The sequence below is a fragment of the Coturnix japonica genome, chromosome 27 (genome assembly GCF_054131305.1).
Source record: "Coturnix japonica strain WE chromosome 27, WE-NBRP24, whole genome shotgun sequence".
Classification (NCBI taxonomy): Eukaryota; Metazoa; Chordata; class Aves; order Galliformes; family Phasianidae; genus Coturnix; species Coturnix japonica.
This window is the reverse complement of record NC_140689.1, coordinates 1415367-1427151: the sequence shown is the minus strand read 5'-3', so window position 1 is coordinate 1427151 and position 11785 is coordinate 1415367. Positions and strand designations below refer to the sequence as shown.

Here is an 11785-nt window from a genome sequence, read left to right as displayed (position 1 = left end):
ACACGTGCCTCCTCCTTCCCCCAACTTTTACCTCCCACCTCACAACTTCCACCTCCTGACCCACAAATGCCACCTCCTGTTCCACAAGTGCCATTTCCTGCCCAAGAACTTCCACATCCTACCCCACAAGTGCCACCTCCTGCTTCACAAGTGCCACCCCCTGCCCCACAATCGCCACCCCCTGCCCCACAACCTCCATTTTCCTCCCCACAAGTGCCACCTTGACCTGCTGTCCATGCTCTTTGTAATACACCCCAGTATTCCATCGGCTTTTTTGGCTACAAGGGCACACTGCTGGCTCATGGTCAATCTGTCGTCCACCAGGACACCCAGGTTCCTCTCTTCAGAGCTCCTCTCCACCAGCTCTTCCCCCAGCCTGTACTGGTGCATGCAATTACTGCTCCCTAGGTGCAAGACTCTACACTTGCTTTTGTTAAACCTCATCCGGTTTCTTACTGCCCAGCTCTCCAGCCTGTCCAGGTCTCGCTGAATGGCAGCACAGCCTTCAGGCGTGTCAGCCAGTCCTCCCAACTTCGTGTCATCACAAACTTGCTGAGGGTGGTCACTATCTCCTCATCAAGGTCGTTGATGAAGATATTGAACAAGACCGGACCCAGCACTGACCCCTGGGGGACGCCGCTAGTTACAGGCCTCCACCTGGATTCTGCACTGCCAACAACGTCTCTCTGTGCTCTGCCAGTCAGCCACTTCTCAACCCACCTCTCTGTCCACTCATCTATCCCACGCTTGCTCAGCTTGTTATAAGGATGTCCTGGGAGACAGTACCAGATGCCTTGCTGAAATCATGGTAAACTACATCCACCGCCCTATCCAAAACTATCTTGCAGGTTCTTAGTTCTTTACCACTGTTTCCTTTCCCACGCCTTACAACTACAAGCAGCTAGAACAATGTTCTCTGAAGATATCCAGGACAGAAGAGTCCCGGTAGATCAGTATCAAGCCCAGCTCACGGGAGGCCAATGCCCACTGTTTCCTGCCTGATAAACACAGATCTCTGGCAGCATTCAATTGTCTTCCCTGTACAACCACCCAGCCCCCCTCGTCGTCATCAAAACCAGTATCATTTTAAAGTCAATGAATCTTGCCTGTAAAAGCACATTCATACAGAAATTCATTGGTTTGGGGGACTGAAATTGAGAACACATCTGTAGGCAAACACTCCCATCAACTTCCATATGTCTGAATGTGCAGCCCCTCCTCATGCAGTGACCCTCCTTCCACAATTGCAGACGGTTTCATTCCCCACAGCAACTTCACAGTGGCAGAAGGGACGGACACCTCCCTGTAACCAGAAGGAAACAACAAAGGAAAATAAAGGGACGCCCGCAACCTCTCCAGCCTGTCCCGGTCCCTCTGGTTGGCTTCCCTCCCCTACAATATATTGACTGCACTGCTCAGTTTGTATCGTCTGCAAACCTGCCATCATCTATGTCACTGACGAAGGAAGATGCTGAAGAGCAACGGTTTATATGGGTTAATACCTTGGGAGCCCCTCTCTTCAAGGAGCTAGTTCTGCAAGTCTGAGTCCCACAAAGGGTGGTCTCCATAGACGTTCAAATTCGTGCTGCACAACCCTACTTAATTTTCTGTATTCATTTCTGTATTGATCTCATGTGGATCAAAATAACACAGTCAGTATCTGCAACGAGTCTAGGCCGAGCAAAACTTTTGATGGAGGGAGCAAAGAGATCAAGACAAGATGATGTAGTGCAATGCAGTCAAAGCAGCTGGCCAAGCAAAAGCTATGTGCATGCATTTCCAAGCTGAGCACGCACCTGGAGCTGGGACTGTATCACTCATTGTCAGAAGAATTCCTGAGTACCCTCATAAAGAAAGCTATACACCAGTGTGACTGGAGTCCATTTACACCAATTAGACCTCTTTACATTTTAATAAGCACCATTTACTACTCCAAAGTTGCACTTCCCTTTGCCTTTCCATCTGAAGGGCTTTGAAAAAGTCTCTGAAATAGAAATTCTGTGATTGCTGTAATACACTTGGGTAGGTATCTGGACTTCCATCTTGAGACATTCAGCGCCTTTTACAGAAATAAAGAATACTCAAGAACTTACGCCACCAAATTCCAACTCAGTTTTACACCACTGGTTTTTGATCTGATAGGCAGGAGACAGCGAAAGGCAGCTGCTCAGCAATCCCAGGAAGACAGCTGGGCTCTAGGGAGACAAGAAGGGCAGTAAGGTGACAAACAAAGTGATTATAAGGTTTTATTTAACAGCTCTGTATGGGACGATTCAACTACTTCAAGCTCCAGCAAGCTGCTAGAGACTGATAAAGCAAGACACCTCAGCGACCTCAAAAGCTGACAGCCTTTCAAAAGATAAACTGAACATACCATCTCAAAAAGCATACAATCAATCCATAGAAATTAATCCAGCAAGCAGTCCTATGGTCAAATTGTGTGCTGCCAGTAAAGCCTTTTCATGAGCATTAAGAACATTTCTGGTTAGAGAGTTATCACAGCATGGGCAGAAAATACCTAGGAGAATAGGAAAAAGAAAAAAGCAACCTACCCTTACCCTTACCCTACCCTTATCCAACTCCTCTCCCACATTTGGAATTGAAACAAGTTCAAATGCCATAAAAAATTGGGGGAATAAAACCATCTGGTATTTCCCAGGCAAACCACCAAGACCACAGAACCACAGAATAGCCCAAGTTGTAAAGGAACCACGAGGATTATCAAGTCCAACCCGATGCTCCAGGAAGGACAACCTAAACTCAAACGGCCTTTAAGCTGCAGCAGCTCAGGGCCAGGCCCACAGCCTCAGGGAGCATGTTCCATGACCGCTGGTATCAGACACAGCAAGCACAGGGAGCAGGCAGGTAGGCACAGCAAAGCAGCAAGCAAAGCCCAATTTCTCAGAGGGGGCCTGCTAACAGGAAGACCAGACACTGTCCTCCCAAAAAAACTCCACCATTTTGACAGCCAAAACAGAAACTACATTTTCGGTTCTCATGACTCTTCCCTGTGCTCCCAAATAAATAGTTTCATGACATCCTCTATCACACTGCAACTGCTCAGAAGTAATAATCAAAATTATATCACTCATAAGAAACTCACTTTTGCATGGTGGTAACGAGAGTCCATTCCCATTGTGTCCCTCCGTGTTATGAACACTGCAATTGGCCTTCTGACAGCCTCCTGAATGAATCCACCAAAAGCAAGGAAGCACCCTGCCCTTACTCTGAAGAGAGAAAGAAAGCAAGGTTCATGGAAACAGGCACACAAGGCTCGCAACCAGACACGGTGCTCCAGGCTCCTGATCATGCCAGAGATAGGACTACCACAGTGCCAGAACATGATTTACCACTAAAGGAAACATCTGGGAGCACAATCACAACTTCAGCACAAGCTGTAACGGCTCAGCATATTTAGCTTCCGTATCATACAGCTGGAGAACAAGATACTCCCAAGCATCAGTCAGCAAGCACTCGGATGAGCCAGCCCTTTGGTTTTAATGATGACTGCCACCTTTGACACCTTACCAGAAGATACTTCCATTTATTAGCCTGGACTTCGTTTCTTCCATCAGCAGCTGCTCCTGAACTGCCCTTGATTCATACAGCGATACCATCGACTTCTAGCACGAGCTGACCTGCAAGACAGAGAAAAGAAAGCAGGATGACAACAAACACAGACGTAGCATCCTTTAATTATCTTGAACAACAGCAACAACAAAAACAGGAGATAAGTGCTGCTGTGGATGCACCCCAGTTTATAAAGAAATGGAAAACCAGCCCGGCCTCAGCAGCTTTTATGTATTTCTTACGCATCTGATTAAGCTGACTGCAGTTCGAACCAGGAGAATTTACAGTCTCTTGCAAATGACACCCGTGAAGCAGATCATGATGCAGCAAAAGAAAAAAGCAAAACAAAGAAAAATAAAGAAGAAAAAAAAGCAAGCCAAAGACCAGGGAATCAAAGTTAAAAAACAACAACAATACAAACAACAAAAAACAACCACACAAAACAGATTAAAAAAAAAAAAAAAAAGGAAATCCATAACATACGTAACAGCAGAAAGATAGGCGCAACAGGAATATATCACAAAAGTAAAAAAAAGAAAGAATGGCTCACCCACCACTGAGGATGGAAGTGCACAGAACAAACTCCACAGAGGAGAAATCATCAGAAAGAGATCCCACCCAGAGGCAGTCAGCCCTTAAAAAATGAGCTGTAAGAGAGGCACAGCCAGGCTCCAACCCTTCAGTCTCTCAGCTGCATTGCCTTCACTTGTGCTACCAGGACTGACCAGGCCCTTTCCCTTGGTGATAATCAATGGCTTGGGCAGTGATTCTACAGTTCTCATACAGCACATCAAAAGAAAAATAGCAAAGCATAGATGAAAAAACACAACAACAACAACAACTTGCAGGATTTTAGGAAATAACAAAGAATCTAAATTAAATAGTAAAGAAACCAAAGCAAAGGCAAGGAAAAATAGGAAGAAAAAAAAAAAAAGAAGAAAACAGACATAGAAAATAACAAATAAAAAAAATTCACATTTCACATGAGCTTACGCTATGGCCTTTGGAAAAACAAGCTGCCTTTGTGGTCCTGCTTCCTGAGGGCTTCTCTTCATCACCTTTTGGGCACAGCGCAAGAGCTTTCCGTAAACAAATCTATACCCTGCGTACCTTCCTTCATCCCAAAACAAAGTCCAACATAGAGCTGTGGTGCAGACACTGGATGCTGACCAGAGCGGTAAAAGAGCAGAAGAGGGGAACACCAGACACAGGTCAGACAACTACACGAGAGCAGCAAAAGAGTGGAAAGGATACAGATAGGAAAGAAGGGCAGAAAATGGAAAGTGCAATAGAGGAAAGAACTGGACATGTGCAGGAGAAAAGCAGATGCAGAGCTACACCAAGGTGTGGCTCCTCCCTTCGTCCCTGTCCACCACTGGAATCATCCTCTGCTGATAGGGATGCTGCTGCCCCAGCAGCTGATGGGGCTGTGGCCTGGAGTTGTGTTCCATGCAGAGCCCCCACAGCCTGCTGCAGGCCCCCAGCCAGTTCTTTTTCTCAGGTGCCTGCACACAAGGAACAGGGACCCTGCAGAGCCCAAAAGCCTCCTTGGCTGCTGTTACTCACCTGGAGATTGAGGGTGCTGTACCTCCAGTCTGTACCTGCTTCCAGGTGTCACTTGGAAGACACTGTGAGTCCACCTGGTTGGAACTGCAGTCAACAAACACAAATGCAAAAGAAGTAAAAAAGGATTCTTCTACCTCACTGGCTCTAATCTTCATTAAAAGATATTCTGCTGTGGAGCACAGCTGGAAGCATTTCATATGTGCAAAAAATGGGGGGGTGGAGCTTGGTTTCAGCCCTCCCTAATCTCATTTAAGAGCTGGCTGTTGAAGGGAAAGAATCTCTACAGTAATATTTTGTGAGTCCTGTTCTTCAGAAAGGGGTCTTTGGTTTGTTGTTTTGTTGTTGTTGTTCAGATTTGTTTTTGTGGGTTTTTTTTTTTTTTCAGAGATTCTGTTTTTATTTATTAGTTTGAGTCCTTCACCATTCCTAAGAAAATTAAAACAGAGTAAAGCAGCTGTATCTGCTCCTGCCTTTCACTACAGTTACCATTTGAGGTTCTGATTAAAGGCTGAACTTTGGAGTTTGAGCGCTGCCACAAAGCCCTGGCTGTGCCGGGCCCCCTTTCGGCCCAGGCCCCAAAGCAGCCCCGACTGTGCTGGGTTCCCCTCTCACCTGGGCCCTGCAGTGGCCTCAGCTGTGCCTGGTCCCCCTCTGCTCTGGGCCCTGAGCTGGCCCCAGCTGTGCCTGGTCCTCCTCCATCCTGGGCCCCAAGGCCCTGCCTCTGCCTGCTCCCCCTCTGCTCTGGGCCCTGAGCTGGCCCTAACTGTGCCAGGCCCCCCTCTGGCACAGGCCCTGCCTCAAGCCCCGCCCCCTGTGGGCAGCAGTGCTAGTGCCTGTTGGTTTTGCTCTCTTCCCTCTTCTTTCCCTGTTCTCTTCACAAATGCTTTCAGATCCCCCAGGATGACGGGCACTGATACTGCTGCCTTCTTCCTGCACAAACTTTCTGGGCAGCTCAGCTTTTTCTACAGAGCAGCGTGCCTTTGGAAGTGCTTGGAGGATGTAAACTAACAGCAAGAGAACACTGAGCTCTTCTGGGTCTTTCTAGACATGGCAAAGGGACAGGAGAGAGTGCTCAGCCTCGAGTGGTTGCTTGTATGCAGAAATCCCTGTCACGTTTGTCAACATCTGTGCTGTTCTGCTGTAGGCAGTAGTGTGTGACAAGAAGCCTACACTTATCAGTTTAGAGGAGGCAATTGATTTTAACAGTTCCCCTTTCTCCTTTCCTCGACACTTGTTATGGAGTTCTCCTATGCTATGTGCCGGTGTAATACCTCTGAGCCACAGTTTTGATGGATTCAGCGGAGCTCATGGCAACAGGTTTTAGCCAACCTCAGATCTGCTGTTAAGATACATAGATGATGATGATATCTGATGATAAGAGACAGAAAGAAAAAGCTACAAGGTGTCATTTTTTTTTTCTAGTCAGCCACGTCATCGGTATATTTTCCATACTGTGACTTTTATCTTGATAGTGATGATCCCTTAAGCTTGCACTTTTAGCACAACACCTGCTGTGGAGATTCCCACCAGTGACAAAGTAATAGTGCTGCTTTTCTGCCTCTCTCTTGTCTCAGATCGCATGCATATGATTTCCTCTGGATCTTGGGATAGTGTATTACTGTGTGAGTAAATAACATACCTCATCTCTAGAACAGCTAGTTTGCTCACATACTGGATACCTCTCTCCATGGTGGTTCATTCACCTGAGTAGACACCAAGTCTCCCTTGAAAGGATCTTTTCCCTCACAACTGACGAGGGTCCTCACCACTGGGAAAAAGACTGTGTCCCTTTCCCAATTCCTTTGGGAATGTCACTTTCCCTAGAAAGAGATCTCAGCTGCTTGGCTTCACTGCCCACTAGGCCTAGGCTACTCACCCCACCATCCCAGCACTGCAATAGCCTGGTGGCAATGTGCACTCTCAGCTGAAGGCTGTAATCCTTTTGCATATCACATAGCCCAGTTAACATCAGAGGTCAGATGATTTATGTCTCTCCCTCCTCCTCCCCATCTTCATCTTCTGTCCTACTACATCTTCTGTCTACGAGGAGTCTCTCTCACACAGAATCACAGAATTGTTGCAGTTGCGTTCTACAAGAAAGACATTGAGGCCCTGGAGCATGTCCATAAAAAGGAAGCAAAGCTGGTACAGGGTCTGGAGCACAAGTGTTATTGGGAATGCCTAAAGAAGCTGGGATTGTTCAGTCTGGAGCAGGGGGGTTGTAGAGGGAATTGGAGAATCACCAGTGTTCAAAAAGATCTCCAAAATCATCTAGAAGAATAATTTTTTTGTAATATTCAGCCTGAGAGTGCTGAGGTATAATGCAGAACAGTCTGACCTACATGTGACTGTGGGGCCCTGATGTTCTTCCCATGGGCACACAAACACTCAGTGACCATACTGGAAAGCAAAAAGCAAAGCAGAAGACAATCCTCAGCTGCAGATGGTGATGACACTCACAGGGATAAGAGAGAACTGTGTGTGATAGCTTTATATTAAAAAGTGAATGACTGATTGTCAGCAGAGATGTGGTCTAGCACTTGTCCTACTGGAGAAAAAGGACCCAAAGGAAACCTCAGCTGTATCAAGAAGGGAGGACACCAGGGAGGAAGAAAGCCTGTCTGTGAGGAGTGTGGGAAGAGCTTCAGCTGCAGCTCCACCTTTACTGGGCCCCAGTGAAACAACACAGGGTAGAGCCTCTTTGAGTGCCTTGACTGCAGAAGGAGGTTATGTTCAGAGCTGGGAGCTCATTGCACACCAGGGGACCCACGTACAAAATGCTGTGAACGTGCAGCCTACAGGAAGAGCTTCAGGTGCTGCTTGACCTTCGTGAGTTACCAGAATGTCTGCACTGGGGAAAAGCTGTGCATGTGTGTGTGCCAATGAGTTCACATGGCAAAAAGCCTTACAGATGCCTCAAGTGTGAGAAGGGCTTTGTGCGGAGTGCAGAGCTCCTCACTTGCAGGAGATGGCACTCATGGAAGAAGTGCTGCAAATGTCTTGAGTGTCGGAAGAGCTTCAAGCACAGCTCCAACCCTGACAAGTACAAGAGGATCCACACAGGGCAGAAAGCTTAGAAATGCCTGCAATGCAGGAAAAGCTTCATCCCAAGCTTGAACCTCATTAAACAGTGCCTCATCCACATGAGAGGAAGGCCCTACGTATGTCTTGCCTGCAAGAAGAGTGTCTTTCAGGCCTCATTTCCCATGGGAAAAACCCCACTGGAGAGATTTTGCGGATGCGGGAGACCGATATGCTTCTTACCACACATGAGAAGTTTGCAAAGGAAATTGCATCACTGGCACTCTCTGGATAAGGGATTTAAACAGAGACAGGAAGGTTTAGGTTGGATATTAGGTTGAAGTTTTTTACGCAGAGGGTGGTGACACACTGGAACAGGTTGCCCAGGGAGGCTGTGGATGCCCCATCCCTGGAGGCATTCCAGGCCAGGCTGGACGTGGCTCTGGGCAGCCTGGGCTGGTGGTTGGCGACCCTGCACACTGTGGTCCTTTTCAACCCAGGCCATTCTATGATTTTATCAAATTTCAAGGAAGTCACATGGAAGAGACGAGCCTTTGATTTGCTCTGCATCTCCTACACCTGATCACTGCCTTGCTTGGCAAATGGTCTTTCTGTGGGGTGTAGATGAGGAAAGGGGAGGAAGAAAATAAAGCAGCTGCTTTGTCCAAGAGTTCTTGTTTCATTTGAGTCTGGCTATATTTTCTGAAACTAAAAGACAGTGTGTGAAAGAAGGACAGGGAAAGGTGCAAGAATGTTTTGGTTTTGATTTTGGTGAATGCAAGCAGAAGAGTAGATGTGTGTGTGCTGAGAGCAACGGCTTTACAGCTCATCTCTGGGTGCTGACAGGAATGCAGGCAGAGCTCTTTGCTCTCCGTTCTTTCCTACAAGGCTGCAGCCCTTCGATGAGCAGCACAATGACAAGCCAGGGGTAGCAGCAGGAGATGCAGCTCAGTCCTCTCCAGCAGCAAGGTGCATTTATTCCTCTTGCTGCTTCTTAACATAGAAGGTGTGTTGAGCTTCCACAGTCAGAGCTTCGGTAGCCTGTTTTGAAGGTGTAAGGTGAGAATGATACAAGGATGGTGGCTGTAAAGTAGAAATAATACAAAGATGGTAATAATACAAGAATGATGCTGATATATATCCAAAAAGGGTATCTGTCGGTGCTCAGTTGAGTTAGAGAGCTCTCTTAGTTTCCTGTAGCATCAGAATAGTCTGTCCTTGTTGTGCTCAGCATACATCTTATATACCATTCACTTACAAGCAAGACATTCCTGTTCCTCTAGCAGTTCCTCTAATCAGCTCATTGGTCCCAGCTTCTCCCAAGCAACAGTGATAAAGGATGAGAGGTTTCTTAAGAATAACAGGATTAACAGTGTGTATCAATGGAACCTCCTGTCCACCCTTAGAAGCAAACAGACACTGCTTGCTCTTGACTCACCCTCTGGTCTTGCAGGGTTTCACAGTGATAAGGTCTACCAAAGAGTCTGATAAGCTCCTTGGTGACTCGCTCACAGTTACATCTACCCCCAAAGGTATCTATAGGAAAAACTCACCAAAATGGATGCCTTCAATCTAGCTGGAATATGCAAATGCTGGTTATCCAACCTCCACAATGGAGCAGTCTCAAAAGAGATGCTGCCTTAGTGGTGGTCAGTGCTAAAATGAAGTCTAGGAGAGGTGGAGTCAAGCTCCAGTCCTTCCAGGAGCACAGCTGAATTACCCTCACCTGTGCTCCCACAGCTCACCCCACACTTGCCCCAGCTGATCGATCAGAGGTTCAGGCTGGGATTACCAGTTTCCCATACAGGGGAAAAGCAAGTGCCTTCTGGATCTCAAGATGCTCAGCATCCTGGTTAGCCACAAAGGAGAAACAGACAGTGGTGAAGAATACACTGTCTCTGTATCTGCAGGCAAACAAGTGCTGTGCAGTCTTTGCTGTGGCAGCTGGGATGTGACAAACACCAGGAAGAGAGGCTAGAGAGGGACTGCCTTCATCCCCAGGCACACCTGTGCACTCCAGCCTCTTTAGGTAACGCTCCATTGTCATTCCAATCATTTTGTATGCTCATAGATTCCCAGGGAGGGGTTTTAGCTGCTCCCATCCCTGTCCATCTGGGTCTGCTTCCCACCCTGACCAGTACATGATATGTGGAAAAAGAGTCTGACCACTTGGGAACAATATAAGAATGTAGTCAGGGACTGCAGAGATGTGACCAGGAAGGCTAAAGCCCACCTGGAGTTGAATCTAGCTAAGGAGATAAAGAATAATTAAAAAGGCTTTTTAAAATACGTTAACAGCAAAAGGAAGGCTAGGGAGATTGTGGGCCCCATACTAAGTGAGGGGGGTGCTCTGGTAACGGGGATGCTGAGAAGGTGGAAATACTGAAGGCCTTCTTCGCTTCTGTCTTTAGTGAAAGGGCTCTCCCTCAGGAATCCCAGACCCTGGAGGTTGATGAGAGAGTCTGGGGAATGGGAAATTTCCCTTTAGTCAGGGAAGAGGTGGTCCGTGAGTGCCTAGGAAACATTAAGGTCCATAAATCCATGGGACCTGATGGGATGCATCCGCAGGTGCTGAGAGAGCTGGCGGAAGTAATTGCTGAGCCGCTCTCTGTAATCTATCAGAGGTCTTGGAGAACTGGGGAGGTGCCAGAAGACTGGAGGACGGCCAATGTCACTCCAGTCTTCAAAAAGTGCAAGAAGGAAAACCCAGGTAACTATAGGCCAGTCAGCCTCACCTCTGTCCCAGGGAAGGTAATGGAACAGCTTGTGCTGGATGCCATCTCCTGACAACTGGGTGATAAGGAGGTTATCAGGAGTACTCAGCATGGGTTCACCAAGGGGAGGTCGTGCTCCACCAACCTGGTGATCTTTTATGAAGATGTCACTAGCTGAGTGGACGGGGGGAGAGCGGTAGATGTAGTCTACCTTGATTTCAGTAAGGCTTTTGATACTGTCCCCCATGACATCCTTATAACAAAGCTGAGGAAGTATGGGATAGATGAGTGGACGGTGAAGTGGGTCGAGAAGTGGCTGACTGGCAGAGTGCAGAGGGTTGTCGTTGGCAGTGCGGTGTCTGGCTGGAGGCCTGTAACTAGCGGCGTCCCCCAGGGGTCTGTGCTGGGTCCGGTCTTGTTCAGCATCTTCATCAATGACCTTGATGAGGAGATAGTGACCACCCTCAGCAAGTTTGCTGATGACACAAAGTTGGGAGGACTGGCTGACACGCCTGAAGGCTGTGCTGCCATTCAGCAAGACCTGGACAGGCTGGAGAGCTGGGCAGTAAGAAACCGGATGAGGTTTAACAAAAGCAAGTGTAGAGTCTTGCACCTAGGGAGCAGTAATTGCATGCACCAGTACAGGCTGGGGGAAGAGCTGCTGGAGAGGAGCTCTGAAGAGAGGAACCTGGGTGTCCTGGTGGACGACAGATTGACCATGAGCCAGCAGTGTGCCCTTGTAGCCAAAAAAGCCGATGGAATACTGGGGTGTATTAAAAAGAGCGTGTCCAGCAGGTCGAAGGAGGTGATCCTCCCCCTCTACTCTGCCCTGGTGAGGCCTCATCTGGAATAGTGTCCAGTTCTGGGCTCCCCAGTACAAAAAAGACAGGGATCTCTTGGAAAGAGTCCAGCAG

General features: G+C 47.7%; 1 long non-coding RNA gene across 1 annotated transcript; it reads right to left on the bottom strand.

Moving 5' to 3' along the window:
• Positions 1-217: 217 nt before the first annotated feature.
• Positions 218-5881, bottom strand: LOC146756345 (uncharacterized). Its single transcript, XR_014937432.1, has 6 exons — positions 5749-5881; positions 5137-5220; positions 3529-3638; positions 3104-3227; positions 2094-2195; positions 218-1303 (listed from the first exon to the last, which is right to left on the bottom strand). It is a non-coding gene; the product is annotated as an uncharacterized LOC146756345 (long non-coding RNA).
• Positions 5882-11785: the final 5904 nt, after the last annotated feature.